General features: G+C 33.3%; 1 protein-coding gene across 1 annotated transcript in view; it reads right to left on the bottom strand.

The window, feature by feature from the left end:
- The window catches only part of LOC129743450 (hemicentin-2-like), a 410,268-nt gene that overhangs the window by 296,249 nt on the left and 97,210 nt on the right, over positions 1-16,809 (bottom strand). The gene's annotated exons all lie outside the window — the stretch shown is intronic.

Below are 16,809 nucleotides of genomic sequence, written 5' to 3'. Positions count from 1 at the left end.
AAAAATGACAAAAATGACAAAAATGACAAAAATGACAAAAATGACAAAAATGACAAAAATGACAAAAATGACAAAAATGACAAAAATGACAAAAATGACAAAAATGACAAAAATGACAAAAATGACAAAAATGACAAAAATGACAAAAATGACAAAAATGACAAAAATGACAAAAATGACAAAAATGACAAAAATGACAAAAATGACAAAAATGACAAAAATGACAAAAATGACAAAAATGACAAAAATGACAAAAATGACAAAAATGACAAAAATGACAAAAATGACAAAAATGACAAAAATGACAAAAATGACAAAAATGACAAAAATGACAAAAATGACAAAAATGACAAAAATGACAAAAATGACAAAAATGACAAAAATGACAAAAATGACAAAAATGACAAAAATGACAAAAATGACAAAAATGACAAAAATGACAAAAATGACAAAAATGACAAAAATGACAAAAATGACAAAAATGACAAAAATGACAAAAATGACAAAAATGACAAAAATGACAAAAATGACAAAAGTGACAAAATGACATAATGACATAAATGACAAAAATGACACAATGACAAAAACGATATAAAAGATGAAAAATGACCAAAATTACAAAAATTACAAAAAGTTACTTCAATTACATACAATTACGAAAATTTCCAAAAATTAACAAAAACTTACTAAAATTTCGTATTATTATAAAAATTTCAAAAAAAAAATCAAAAATTCAAAAACTCACAGAAAATTGACAAAAAAATAACTTAAAATACAAAAAATGAACAATTATATCAAAAAATTAAAAAAAAATTCTATAATTTACAAATAATTACAAAAAATCACAAAAAATTATTAAAAAAATACCAAACATTACAAAAAATTACAAAAGATTTCAAAATTTTACAAAAATTTAAAAGCAATTCATAAAAATTCAAAAATGACAAAAAATAACAAAAACATTTCAACAAAAATTCAAAAAAAAAAAATCCAAAAATTACAAAAATTGCTATAAAATGCAAAGTATATCCAAAAATAAGAAAAAATCACAAAAATTCAAAATTTAAAATAGTTACAAAATATTGGAAAACATCACAAAAAAAATGAGAAAAATCGCATAAAATTACAAGAAATTTCAAAAAAACACAAGAATATACAAAACAATACAAAAATTTACCAAAAAAATAACAAAAAATTATAAAGAATACTTAATGTACAAAAAATTTCGAATATTTAAAAAATTAAAGATTACAAACATTACCAAAACTAAAAAATAATTACTTAGTGACACTTTACCCTTATGTATATTTTCAAGAATGAAGATTTTTTATTCAATTTGGACTTTATTTGTCTTCTAGCAGCAACCGATTTCGTACAAGTAATCATTATTGAGGATTAAATAGTTGAAAGTCGTTCAATTCTTTTCGATTACTATGAAATCATTAAATTGGTTTAATTTTTTAACAATAGTTTTTCGTCATAGCTTTTTCTATTGATTTTTTTTTTCGTTTTGTTTTGATCTCTTGAACTTAGCTTATTATTGCTCTTTCGGTTAAATTTAGATTCCAAGCATCATGTATTTTACATCAAAAACTTCCATGACTAGTAGCACATTAAAACACTTCAAACAAATCTAACATCAAAATCAGCAGAATGCGTCTGAATTTCGATTAAATTTTTCACTTTCTGCGTCATTCGTACCAAATTCAATAAACTAGTTCGCCTGATTTAATTAGGACCAGGAACAGATTCAAACAGTTGCTCGGAAAATTACATTTTCATTTTTATTTTGCCTCTTCTAATGAAATCAATCATCTGGTTCGATGGAAATCTATGAGTAGTGGGTGGATGAGTTCCGGAAATAAAATTCTATCCCACATTGATTTGTGATGCACAATTTCGAAAACACAACTGGTATACAGATGCTGACCAAATGCTCGTTTTAGTTCCGGGATCTCCGAAAACAGAAATTGAGAGTGGAAGAGACCAGCAGCTAAGCGCGCTAGACGAGCCAACTAATTAATTTCCAATTCAATTTTTTGGAAACGTGGAAAACGTGGAAGCTCAGAAGAAAAACTAGCTGTATAAATAAACATTTTGTGTGTGCTGCCCGGAACAGCGCGCTTGATGAAAGTAGTGCTATTGTTTTGCTGCTGTTTCCATTTAATTAAATTCGGAATGTTATGGTTTAGTTTAAACAGAAAAATGATGATTATAAATCACTTCGGACGGAAAGAATCAATTTGAGCATCGCCATGGCATTGCTCCGTGAATATGAATTTCGAAATTCGGTGAAGTTCACACTAGTTTCACATAAATTATCATTACTTTTCCTTTAGTAAAAGTAAACAGGAAACGAAATTTTTTGCGCAAGTTTAAAAATATAATATAATATATAATATATGAAAGATTTTTTGGAAGCCCAAAATGCGATTCAAAATCGATCGATGAGTTTTGCTGAAATTTGCTTGGATATTACTCGGATTTTTGGTAGTCAATTTTGAAATCAAATGCTTGGATTTTGCCAGTTTAACAAAATTGCCTGGATTTTTCCGGTCCGTATAGGTGTTAAAAAAAACTTTGGCAACCTTACCTATACAAAAGATAAGTTTTTTTTCTTTTTCCACAGGAGGCATTCGTCCCTAATAAGATAAGAATCTTCAAAAAATTCAGTTAATAAAATGAAAACATCAGAAAAAAAAATTCAGGACAGTTTCATTGAAGATTTGTTGAGTGCATCTTGGTTTCAGTAGTGCTGAATCAGCACACAAACATACTAGTTCTTATGCGCACATCTTTATGTCGGTCTCAAACGGTATCATTTCCAATTTGAACGCCTCGCAGCAAGAAAGAGGAAATCTGTTTTTAAAACAGGAAACATTTTTTTCCTGCAGCTTCCTGGCAGCGTTTCGTATATTGTCTTTCACATTCTCAATCAGAGACCGGTGATATCCTTAAATGGCGATCTGTTTTAAATTTTTTCAAACTTTTAACTTCAGAACTATTAGAGAATAAGTATCAATAATAATTGTGTTTTTTGTTTTAAGTTACTTGCAATGACAAAACGTCATTTATGAATGCCAGCCGCTGTCATTGTTCTTGTTTTAACACGAACTAGTCGTCGTCGTCGTTTGGGTTGATGTTTCATTATACAGCTGGGAGCGTGCATATAAAAATCGCATGCAGAGGTTGATGCAAAAAGATCTCCCCGGAAGAAGCCAGAGGGGGTGTCGGAAGAAACCAACATCCTACTGAGACGACGACGACGACGTCAACGACGGAACAAGATGCTTTCAAACCTGAAACAACAGATGTTGCTGCTGCTGCATTTGAGGTTTTGTCTTGCTCGAATGGCGGAAAATGCATGCATGATTGCATTCTTCCGCTGAATGTGTGTTAATGCTGTTTTTTTTTCCTTAGTTGAGAATTAAAAATTCTTGCGTATCCAATCGTTTGTACATTAATCCAAGCTGGAGGAGAATCAAAAACTGCAATTTAAATGAAAATATCTTGATCATTTAGGTCTGTTTGCCCCCTTTCTTCTTTAGTTTTCTTTACTGTTTCAACTCCATGGACCTCGTGGAATTTCCCTACGTTTCATCTAAATTCCACAAACACTGCCAATTTCTATCAACTTTATTGGATTTTTGATCAGCGGGATATCGGTGGCTGAAAACACTACACCGATTCAGTTTACAACAATCTAATAATAGCAGCTTTCGGCTGACTAGAAGTTCAATGTGTTTTTTTTCCCAACCGATTTTTACAAAATTTATATTTATGGAAACCTTGTAGTGTAACTCAAGTATAAGTTTTAGAAAAAAAAATCCGAAAAAAACATGTTCGGATAAAAAATGTAGATCAGCTACGGAATGCTCGCAAACAAATTTCCTTAATGTCCAAGAAAATTGAAGTTTGAAGCAATACGTTGCATATTTAGATATATTTTTTGAAATTTTAAGATTATGCTCACAAAAAATGTAAAAAAGTGGTGTTAAAATCCTTATTCTTCAGTCAACGAACCTTGAAAAATTTTTTAGTCACAGTAGATTAATGAAAAGAGGATTGAAAAGTTGACGTAATTTTGTACATTTTGCATTCTTAAATTGTCAAAATACAAAACACAGAATTTTTGACGAATTTTTAAAGCTAGGGATGTGTTTCGAACTATTTGTCAATTTGCAATTGTTTCAGATTTTCTTGCACTAAAATACAACTTTGCACTGGCTTTTGAGTATATTCACGCAAGATTTCCGGCAAAAATATATATTCACCAGCATAGCCGCAGAAACAGGGGGAAGGGAGAGGGAGGGTTTCGGGGTTAAACCTCCCCCATGAGGATCCTTAATATGTCGTTTAAATTGTTCTTCTTCAAACTCAAAATTTTAAATTCCGAATTAAAGCTTCATGAAAGTTATTCACAAATGAAGTTTGTGCATGAGTTTTTGGATTTGAAATTTACACTCTCTATTCTCATGCAGAATTGAAACTTTAAAATGTTCCATAATGGTGGTTCAGAATTGAAATATCAGAGTTTCATCATTCGAAATTTCCATTAAAATAATTAAGAATAAATAAATGAAAAACAAAATTTAAATATGAGATTTTTGGTAGAGAATACTGTTTGTTTTGTTTATACCTGTTAGAAATTTTTGTTGGAAATTTAGGTTAAGAAATAGATTTCATATTAGGAATTCAAAATTTGAATTCAGATTTAAAATTCAAAATTCTGATTTCGAATTAAACTTCAAAATTGCACAAAACAAAACACAAAATAAGTGAAATTAATTGTTATAAAATAAGATATGAACTCATGTTTAAAATTGCGTTCTTTGAAAAATACTAATGTTAATTTTTAATTTTTTTTTTATAGGATATTGAAAGTTAAATAAATTATAAATGGTAGTTTATTTTTGATAGAATAACTTTCACTATATGTTCAGGTGAAGAAAAATTCAGCTGGAAACATCTTTAATTGGATTGTTGTTAAATATATCTATTAATATTTATATTGCAGCTACTTCAAAAACAAAGATTTTTAAGAACCACTCAACACTAAGCGTACCGGAGGCGGTGAAATGGCGCTTTTTGAACTTTAAGGGGGGGGGGGGGGGGGGGGGGTAGGGTCTAACACTTTAAAAAAATCGATTTTATTTTTTTATTTTCTTATTTTAAAACATTTCAAGAATGTTGTGTCAAATTTTCAAGTCAATTGAAGCAAAACTGTAGAAATTATAGGCCTCTATCTCCTCCTATCTAATACTGCAAGAATGCAAGAGCAGAAACTTCAAACGCGTTTTTCTCGAAAGCACATTTTTAAAGTCCTTGGACATTGTCATTTGAAAACTTTGTGTCCGATTCTTTTGAAATTTGGAACATATTTTCTACATATAAAATACCAGACCCCAACGTTTTTTTTTACTTTGGGGATATTTTACAGATAAAAAATGGCGTATTTTTTTCGTGAAAAAAAAAAATTGAAATTGAAACCTTTTCAAAAATGTTGAACAAAAATGTAAAAAAAAATACAATTTTATTTGGATTTATGCCAATTTAAGTAAACTCGGTATTAAGACGGAAATGGATATTGAAGGGTAAACTTTTGAAATAAAAAAAAACCTTTGGAGTATAACTTTTAAGAAAATACCTTCGAGAATGCTTCCACCAGCTTCTTACCTGAAACGAGAAAAAAAGTGCAGCTTTTAAAATTATGTTCAAGTTCAACGGCCGCCACAAAGTGTTAATAAAATCAAATTGTATCATCTCGACAATCATAATCTAACATGTCAGTTGATCGACTGCAACCGTGATTGTATCGGTCGCCCACGCTTTTTTTTTTTATTTGAATCGGCTATAACGCCACTCTCATCAACCGACACCCGCCAGGACACCGCAATTCCCATTCACATTTGGCGAGCGAGCACACGGCAAAGTACCATCGAGCATCCGGCAAAACGACAGGCGGCCTCACCGGCACCGGAAATTCATGTCGAACAGCCTGTACCTACAGTTTTTTTTATTCGCTATTTCATCGCTGTTGTTTTGCTTGCCCATTTCCCAAACCTCCCCTGTCAAAATGATTCATCCCTGGGCCCAACCTCGGATGGCTGCAGATTCCGGGAGGGGGACCATTTTGACCGAGAATCGCGTCCCGTGTTGACGTTTGTTGTTGGTTGAGCCTTGCGAAATATAAAAACAAACGCGACGCGACGAAACACTTTGGATTGGTTGGTGGGTCCCCCGTTCAGGAGTTCTTCTCTGTTGGAGAGCCCCCAACAGAATAGTGGGAGGGAACTTAGGCAGAAGGAACTAAACAACTGCCAGCCAGCCACCCAGCAAACACCATCAACGACAAGTCGATTATTTTGCAGTAGAGGAATAACGAGCCCCCCAAGTGAAGCTTGCTTCCACTTGCTTGGAGCATTCATTGCGTTTGCTTTGGGAAATGGGGCTGTTATATCCTACTCTTGAAGAAGAGATGGGGAGCCTTCATTGCACAATGATCTTGTAGCACATTTTATTCATTCTGGAGCTTGTGTGAATATTTTTGTAATTAATTTACTCAGTCTAAAAATAAGTTTATTACAACAATGATTAAATTACATTTTATGAAAAATTCTGTTTTCAATAGACTATTTTTGAACTATATTTCCACATTTCCGCTTTATTCAAGAGCCAACTAGAAACTTATACGATGTAATTTTTACTTCTAAAAATTATAAATAACTCGAGAGATTTCCGATATTTTCAATGGTTTCAACGCTGGAAAATTGATAAAGTTTCTTTTTCTTCACCTGGAGGATTTCAGAGAAGCTGTAGAGCTTCTCGTCTGAAATTATTTATTACCGTTTTTGTTAGAAAACATAATAAAGAATGATTTCTTAGAACAGTACTTGTTCGTTGATCTGACGTTTCTGAGCGCTGTGACCAAGTTCAGTTGCTCTCTTTTATAAAACGTTTTGTTGAAATAATTCTAAAAATTCAACTTTAAGTTTTTAAAAATTACTTCAATTGAACAATTCTATGCATCTGAAAATTCACTTTTCAACAAACGATCGTTTTCCGGAGCTTGGTTTTGTTATGGATAACACAGATGTTAGCATTTAAATTTATGTTTTTTATCAAATTTTGCAGTTCTCAATCATTGGTATTCTGAGAGCATTACTAGTTATTTGTCAGTACTAGATTACTGTAGGGTAGAAGTACTAGAGAGGAAAAAATGTGTTTCCAGATTTCCAAAAGTGGATGAAAAGTAAGTTTAATTACCTGCATTTTGTCAGGTTTTTTTCGTACAAGTTGTGTAATTTTCGAATAATAAGCTAAAGCCGTATATTTCCATCGATAATGTAAGATTTGTAAAATTGTCCAGTAGCTTTAGCAATCCGAATTATTGTTTTCCTAAAGAGTGCAGATGTGGCATTCCAGCAGTTTTCAACCAATTTTAAATGCCAAGGAATCATTATGGATCAAAAGTGCAAACCGGAACGAACCAAACAGACGAATAATAAATCTCGTGAACTCGTTTTGAACGTACTCCCAAACGCTGGTAAACATCAAGGTTGCCGAAAAAAATTCTGTGTTTTTAACAAAAAAAATTCTCGAATTCTGTGATTTGAACCTAAAATTCTGTGATGGTTTTCTGTGACGCTGGTTCTACGAAATTCATTGCAGAAATCATGTGAAACATCAACAAATTGTAAAACACTTATAGTTTTGATAGCAATAAATCATTTTACATTACCTTGTTTTCATATTTTCTTGAATTATACTGCCGCTATTCGCAAGACTGTCCCATATGCATTTTCGTCATTTTTCAGATTATCTCAAAAATCGTTTAAAAACAGTTAGTTCTTCAATTTAGTCTAAAAACTTTCATAACTTTGTTCTCAACATATGTAAAAAAAGCCATGCCTGTCCCATATGAAATATATCCGCAAAGCTGTCCCATATGTATATTTTTACAGAATGCTTTAAATTTGCTCCTTTCTTTTACGTTAATTTTACAAATATTCATACAATGTTTGCAACAAAATAAGCCTTCATTTAATTTACGAAGGTTAAACTAGATAAAACAGTACAGTAAAGTCAAAAATAACAATTTCCATATTTTTTTGAAAGCTAAGTTTAGCCTAATGGGTAAATTCCATCAACTATTTTTTTTAAATTTCGCATGAGGTTTATTGAATTGTTCGTTGCAAAACATGGAAAATAGTCAGCTACAAAGCCATATTTTTTAGGTTTTTGTCATGCTGTTATTTGCTGCTTGGACTTTCATAAAATCTATGAACCAAAATACGCGTACCTGGTAGCACACGCGTATAGGTCATATAGTATTGATTTTACTCATTAAATATTTGCAGCCAAGATGCTTCGCTTTTTCTGATTCAGCATTAATTTAATTTGTAGATATTTATAGTCGTTCGACAGAAAAACTTTCCGAAAGATGAAGGTAAAGGTTGTTTTATTCATGGAACGTTGTTATTCATTTTATTTTAGACCTATACTCAATTCTTACGACAAACTTACGTTATCTTTATCTAAATATGTCATAAACATTATTTCAGACTTATTTTCATCAGTAAACAACCAGTAAAGTGAATAATACATCGCAGATAGAGAGAATCAAATGATCAACTGACAAAAGAAAAGCCAAATATGGGACAGCCTTGCGGGTACATTTAATACGCATGCGGAATATACTCGCAAGACTGTCCCATCATTATTCTCTCCTCTGCATCAACAACTTCCAAAGCAAAAAAACATTGGACGAAATTCTACAACAATTATCTTAATATCTGTGAAGAAAGAAATAGAAAAGGTAATGTTTCAACCGAGAAATCCACGAAAGTTTATAAAAATCTTTAAAGCCGTTTTTCTCGGTTCGTTGTTTTTGCATATGGGACAGACTTGCCGGTAGCGGCAATTTAGTCAAAAATAAAAAGAGAAAAATGACATAAAAATTTCGGATTTTGGAAATCTGTACAAAATTTAAAAAATCTGTGAATTCTGTGAAAATTTTAAAAATTCTGTGTTCTGTAACACAGATTCTGTGACGAAATTTTGCTCAAAATTATGTGATAATACAGATTTTTCTGTGATTTCGGCAACCTTGGTAAACATTGGCGCAAATAAATATTTCTATGGACATCCATTTTCGCAAAACATTAACACAGGCTGGACGCGATTCTGCTTTCAGGCCATTTTTTCCGAACAGATTATTGAATCCGAAGGATAATCGAGTGCTTCATAAGTTTTTAATTTATGCCAAAATATTTTATTTGTATATGGAATCTTCGTTGTCCCTTTTTAATGTGGAGAGGGTCTGAAACTATTATATAAACATTTTTGGAACGAAATAACGCCACGGGACATTTTTTTTTCTCGAGTTATTATACCAATTGAAAGAATGGTCACCAACCCCATTCCTATACAGGATATACAAATGGGGAAAGAAGAAGGAAAACATTTCTTGTTTACAAATATATATGGCTCCATTCTCGATAAGTTCTCGAGTTATTCAAAAAATGGTCGACCTTCTCCCCACTTTATATCTCCCCTTTAGCAATAGAAGGGGAGAAGAAACATTGCCCGTACACAAATATACTTCCATGAAATTTTGGTTTAATTTTCTCGATCAGTTATCGAAATATTTAAAAAAATGTATGAGTCATCCCCATTTTTATCGTTCCACTGAATGGAGGGAGGGATGCTCACTCTCGCATGCCAAATTTGGTTTCGTTTGCTTGATTAGTTGTCGAGTTATGCTATAAAATTAGTATCGGAGCCCCTCTTCCTACCTATCTCCTACCTGGAAGGAGGTGATCAATATCAAACATTCCCTGTGTTCAAGTACACTTCCCAATTCTGTTCCTATTTCTCGATTGTTTGATTGATCCCATGTCATATTTGGTTCTATTTGTTGAAAAGTTTTTGGTTTTTTGCAAAATAATCGTATGTGAGCTCCCGTATTCTGTAACTTTAACCAATTTGAAGAAGAAAGAAGTCTCAAATAAGCAATAAAAATATCACAGTTGTCTCAAATAAGCAAATAAACATTTTACGTATCCAAATACATTCCCATGCCAAAATTTTTCCATTTGCTGTATTAGTTCTCCAGTTATGCGAAAAATTCTAAAGGAGCCCCTCTTTCTCCGTCATATCACCCCACTGGAAGGACGTAGTAGTACCAAATATTCACAGAAACATTCCTTGTACTCAAATCCCCTCAAAAGCCAAATTTAGTTCCATTTGCTGGGTTAGTTCCCGAGTGATGTAAAAAATTGTATGGGAGCACCCTGCTTTCTTAAGATATTTCGACTGGAAGAAGGAAGGGTTCTCAAAATACCATAGAAATATTTTTCGTAATAAAATACCTTTCCACGCCGAATTTCGTTCCATTTGCTTGATAAGTTTTCCAGTTATGCTTAAAATTGTAAAGGAGCCCCTCTCCTCTTCATTTATCCCCACTGGAAGGAGGGAGGGGTGTCAAAAATTCATAGAACTATTTATCGTACCCAAATACCCATCAATCCAAATTTGGTTCGATTTGATCGAATAGGTTCCAAGTTATGCAATGAAAATGATAAGAAAGCCCCCTCCTTCCTTCCTTTACCCCCACTGGAAGAAGGGAGGGGTCTGAATAATCATATAACTATTTCTCGTAATCCACTAGCTTCCCAGTTATGTAGTTATCCAGTTATGTACAAAATTGTAAGGTAGCCCCCCTCCCTCTTACTATCTCCCCACTTGAAGAGGGAGGGGTTAAAATATTCTTAGAAACATTCCTCGTACCCAAATACCCACTCATGCCAAGTTGGGTTTGATTTGCTTGATCAGTTCTTGAGTTATAAAGACTTATTACTTTTATATGAGAGACCCCTGCCTCCCTTATATGAAGAGGGAGGGGTCCCAAACTATTATAGGAACCTTCCCCGGCCTCCAATACCCTCAAATGCCAAATTTCGCGCAAATCGCTTCAGTAGTTTTCAAGTCTATAGGGAACAGACAGACAGACAGACAGACAGACAGACAAACATTCATTTTTATATATATAGATATAGATTTTGTAATTCAGTTTAAAGTCTCTTTTGTGGGATTTTATGTGAATATTGGGTTTCATTTGGATTTTCTCGTAACATTCTTTGAGGTGGAAATTTCTATAAAGGACAGTTTTTTTTAAGAATAATTTAATAACACACTTATTTCCTTTAAAAGTCTTACCTATTTGTTTGAAATAAAAGTTTATCTTTAAAATTTACCATATTTAAATATTTTTGAATCTCATTGTATTTAGTTGAGGAATTTGTTAAACAATAATTAACGGATTTTTTCAATCTAATATAGGTATAGGAAAAATTTGATCTTTTTGAAAGATTTTAATTCAAATCAAAGATAACTGTCTCCTTCATGATTCACAAAGATTATTTTATAAAATCGACGAAGATTTCATTTCTATGATAGTTTGTATATTTTTGGATCAAGTGATCAACAAGCATGATTTTATATGTTTTATAACAAACGCAACCGCGTTCAAATATTGATAATTTCATTTATTTATTGAAGCGCATTATTATGTTAAACTTTTATTGAAGAAATACTACTACTCTTTGCCCGAGTGCATCTCAGAACCACCTGAATCACTCTGAAAAATACATTGAATTTCTCTTAAAAAGTTTGAAGAAATCCTCAATTTTCGTTAATATTTGACGTTTAAGGGAATCGTAAATTGAAAACAGGAGAATTTTCGTGACTCACAACGCTTCAAATAAATAACTTTATCGTCGATACTAAAGCGTTAACTTGCAGTGATAATTCCTAATCTTATATCATGCTTAACAGATGGCTTTTTTACCATCATTTTGCAATAATTTGCAATAATTGAAAAAAATCAATTTTTTATTCTTAAATTTTCAAACTTCAACGATAACATAATCAAATCTAAAAAAAAGCTCATGAAATAACCTTTCGAATGCTGTGCAGTTTATTTTTGAATAATGAAAAATAGTTATCGGTTCTCCAGTTGAGTGGGGCTTGGAATGGATCATTACGATTTTTGTGTATTTCAAGATACTTTCAAATTCGAAAAAAATCGTAATCAAAACACTTAAATGAATCTTTTATTTAAGGATTCAATTGAAATTAAGAACTTGTAAGTGCGTATCAGAACTGAAATTTTATCCTTCTTTAAAGATGTATTTAATACACAAATTTCTCTCATCCTCAATTTACCATCATTTAAAAATAGTTGTGAAATTCAAAAGAACAACATTGAGAAATTTAAAAGAAATAAGGTAATATAATTTTGCATCCGATTTAATTTTATTTCGTTACTTATCTCCTACATCAAATATTCATATTGCGGATACAAAAAAAGGTAGGGACTGCAAAACAAAAAATTCTTCTCAAGATTTCTCAACTCAAGAGCGTTAAACCACAAATATTCCAGCAACAAAAGGGGATTGTGTGAGTTTTCAACTATTGTGTTTATTAAGAGTTTTCAGAGCCAAGACGTGATAATAAGTATTCAATGATTATGTTTCAACATGAAGGAATTTGTGCTTTAGTGATATAAATTAAAGGGTGATACGGTCAAAATTTGGTCAATATCAACTTGACGTATTTCTTTCAATTTTGCATTTAAAAAACCTGAACACCCCTCATTTTGATGGTGTGTATGTGTAGAATGTTGCTCTAATTTTGATTTTGGAATTCACTCTTCAGTTGCCAAATGCCGTACAAGGAAGAAGAGCAGCGTATCAAAATTTTACTCGCGCATCGCGAAAATCTGAGCTACTCGCACGCAAAGCTGGCAAAATCGCTAAAAGTTGCCAAATCAACCGTTCCAAATGTAATAAAAGTGTTTGGGGAACGTTTGTCGACAGCCAAGAAGTATGGATCGGGGGGAAATCGAAAACCGGAAGCCGCTGAGACGACAAAGAGGGTTGCCGGTAGTTTTAAGCGAAACCCTAACCTCTCTCTCCGAGATGCCGCAAATAAGCTGGATGTATCGTCTACAACAGTGAATCGAGCCAAAAAACGAGCCGGACTATGGACTTACAAGAAAGTAGTGACTCCAAATTGCGATGATAAACAAAATACGACGGCCAAAGTGCGATCCCGGAGGCTGTACACGACGATGCTGACGAAGTTTGACTGCGTGGTAATGGACGACGAAACCTACGTCAAAGCCGACTACAAGCAGCTTCCGGGACAGGAGTTGTATACGGCAAAAGGAAGGGGAAAGGTAGCAAATATTTTCAAGCACATGAAACTGTCAAAGTTCGCGAAAAATATCTGGTTTGGCAAGCCATCTGTACCTGTGGCTTGAAAAGCAATATTTTCATAGCTTCCGGGACTGTCAACCAAGAAATTTACGTGAAAGAGTGTTTGAATAAACGTCTGCTGCCTTTCCTGAAGGAACACGGTTGTTCAGTACCGTCTAGGCCGGATTTGACATCTTGCCATTACGATAAAAAGGCCATGAAGTGCCGGTGGTTCCCAAGGACAAGAACCCTTCCAACACACCAGAGCTCCGCCCAATTGAGAAATACTGGGCTATTGTCAAGCGGAACCTAAAGAAGACCAAAAAAACTGCTAAGGACGAGCAGCAGTTCAAGGCAAACTGACTTTCTGCGACGAAGAAGGTGGAAAAGGTGGCTGTACAAAATCTGATGGCAGGGGTTAAGCGGAAGCCTAACTGAATATTTTTCCTGATTTTTATACTAATTAAACTTGAAAAAGAAATTTAATTTGATTTTTTAAATAAACGATTTCACCGATTTACACGCGTTTTCCCTTGACCAAATTTGACCGTATCGCCCTTTATGTTAAACTTTGAAAGCTCCAAACATGTCGAATACGGAAGATAACTTAGCAACAAAAAATTCACGCAAATAGTTTGCCATATCCTGATCGAATGGAATACATAAACTGCTGATGATAGCAAAGATTGAATTAAATTAATATTCCGCTTGACTTGAATTATGATTGTTGAATTTTGAATATTTATAATTACTATTAACCCACTTCATTAGAATTTTTTCCTTAGTTGTGGGGTTAAAGTATGTTTCGATAACAGTTAGGCATTTTCATGATATAAAATCCGCCATTCAATCGCTTTCGTAAATTTTTTGAAGGGAGATTAGCTCTTAATCATGAACTTTCAGTTTAAGTAGTTCATTTTCCATAATAAGTATTTGGAATCAACCACCAAATTTTACGCTTTTTTATTCAAATTCTCAAATTCAAAATCATTTCCAAAGTCCCACCGTCTAGCAAAATGGGAAAACCATTAAAGCTTCGGAATTGATGGGTGGTTACTGGGTAGGGGTTGGTGGTGAAGTCAAGTAAGGAAGGGTGATTCTACCGGCAATCATATCGTGCCGAGTGCAGAAATGAATGTTGGCAGCAGTGTAGTTATGTGTTGTTTAAATCAATTTTTAAGTCAGCCAGCCGGTCCCGCCCACCTATTTTCTCCATCCTGTGCCGAGCAGGCGAGCTCGCCGGAACCGGCCGGGAAAAAGTAAGTGTAATTGATTTAAAGTACTTTAAGTCATGTCTGGTATGTCACGAAATGTTCGCCACTCGCCACTTGGGGCTCCCCGCTTTCCCTTCCTAGGGTTGTTGGATCGGTGTCTTTCCCCCTGCTGGGAGTTCTTTGGTTCGAGTTTTATTACGTGTGGCGGTGAAGGTTTTTATGGGCCCTTTTCATTTTTGCCACCCTCCCTGCTAGGTCTTGGCGAAATCGGAACGCCTTCTACCTCGAAGAGTTTGTGTTGTTGCCACTTTATGGTCGAAGGAAAATAATGTTAAAGTGTTATGATTTATACGTTTCTATCATGTGGCATGCAATTGTTTTTGGCAGGTTAAGGCTATGTTTTGCCACTAAAACAATAACAACAACATCCTCAGGCAAAAGGCAAATTCACCCCTTTCGGAGAGCTAGTTGATTCAGATTTGAATATAATTGCATACAAATTTCTACCATGTTCCCCTTATAGCTAGTTATATGTATGTCTAGAGAGCAAACATCAGGCTTCGTCAGGCATGAAACCTGTATTTATACCACACTAGCTGGTTAGTAATGAAACTTAGCTTCAATAATGAGAATTAAGGTGCAGGCGACAAGTTCTTTTTATCGGTCCTGCAAACAGCTTATCAGCCTTCATCCGGAGTAAGTACATTTGACGTCACGTCTGATTAAACTACCGAAAGCTGTCATCGGATATTTTTCATAGAAGTTAAATGTATGAGCTGCGGGATTCTGTTTTAAAATTTGTTGGGGGGAATTGGGATTGTTCTAAGCGCGAGGGAACGGGGTTTTATGGGGATGATTACATCTCCATAAAACGAGAAGAAATCATTGCGAATTGCACCTTAAATTTTTTTTTTATTAAAACTTAGACATTCTGAACCCTACAATTTTCTAATTTTCCTACTCAGTGGAAACGTTCTAAATTCAAACAGGTTTATTTAAATTGCTGGAAAAGTATGTTAATAAAATTACGGTCAAATTTTCCCTTGAGGTTCTCCAGGAACGTGCATAGTAATTTAATCGCCAAAACTGGTTTTTTTAACCGTATTTTTATAATATGGAGTACCTTATTTAGTTCTTTCTATTCTTTTCAGACCAAACAACTGAAGTTTTATAACAACAGCTTTGATTTTAGAAACCCTCACCCGAGGAACTGATTTTTAAGATTTTTTTTACCTAATTTTTACCGTTTTGAAGTATAGCTTATGTAAATCTATGCAAATCAACCTACTAAAACAGATTCAGATTAAGAAAAAGATTCAAATCAAGATTAAGATTCAGAATTGAATTTCAGAATTCAGGTCTAACACTTATTTTTCCCCCAAACTTGTTTCCACTGCCGAGGTTGTTTTTCAGAACCATATGGGCAGGGCTTTAGAAACAACAATCCAGAGTTCATGTAGAGGTGCTAGATAGTATTCATGGCTTGCTGATAGTAGAAAATTTGAAATTTATGCCGAATTGTTCCTTCTTCTGTTTGAAGAACGTGACACCGTTACAATTTTCTTGGAAATCTTAATGAACCTACATTCAGAAGCCTCAAAAATGGGTCACGAAAGTATTAGCGAGAAACGCTGTGTGTAAAGTATGGAATCCAGCATTTATCATTTTTTATGAAATTACTGGAGGAATTGGAAAAATAGTGATCTTCAGGTGATGTCGTGAGACGAAACAACATGCTTATAATAAATGAAAAAAAGAAGAATCTTCTTCAGCTGAATAACTATTCGGAAATACGATTCAAAACTAAAAAATCGATTTTATAACATTAAATATTTTTTGAAGCTTCTGTTAAAAATTAAGATTAAGATTCGAAGAAAACAATTCGGATTCCGAATTGACATTTAGAGTTGATATTCAGATTCAAATTCAGATTTTAGTTCCAGTATTCGGATTCATATTCAGTTCAGAAGAATGTTGGTTTATTCTAAATGTGAAATATGAATTCTTTTTATTTTGGAGTAAATTAATCCAGAGTTAATATTTAGGGTTCACATTCAAAGTTCAGCAGTTTCTGCTAAAGCAGTTTTAATAGGTTTGAAAATTTAAAAAAAAATATTTAAGTGTGTAAATTATTACTGAAAAAGTACAAAAAAAAGCTCTTCAGCCCCTGTAGTTAGATATGCAATTTTCGAAATAATATTTCGAAATACAGTACAGTCGGGATACAGTTTTTCGTAGAACAAAAGTTGTTTGTAATCATAATATAAACTCAGATTTTGAATTTAAATTTAAATTTCAGTAATCAGAACTGAATCTAAGCAATCGAAAGATTC

This window comes from Uranotaenia lowii, chromosome 2 (genome assembly GCF_029784155.1).
Source record: "Uranotaenia lowii strain MFRU-FL chromosome 2, ASM2978415v1, whole genome shotgun sequence".
Taxonomy (NCBI): Eukaryota; Metazoa; Arthropoda; class Insecta; order Diptera; family Culicidae; genus Uranotaenia; species Uranotaenia lowii.
The sequence above is the reverse complement of the archived record's forward strand: the minus strand, read 5'-3'. Positions and strand labels throughout refer to the sequence as shown.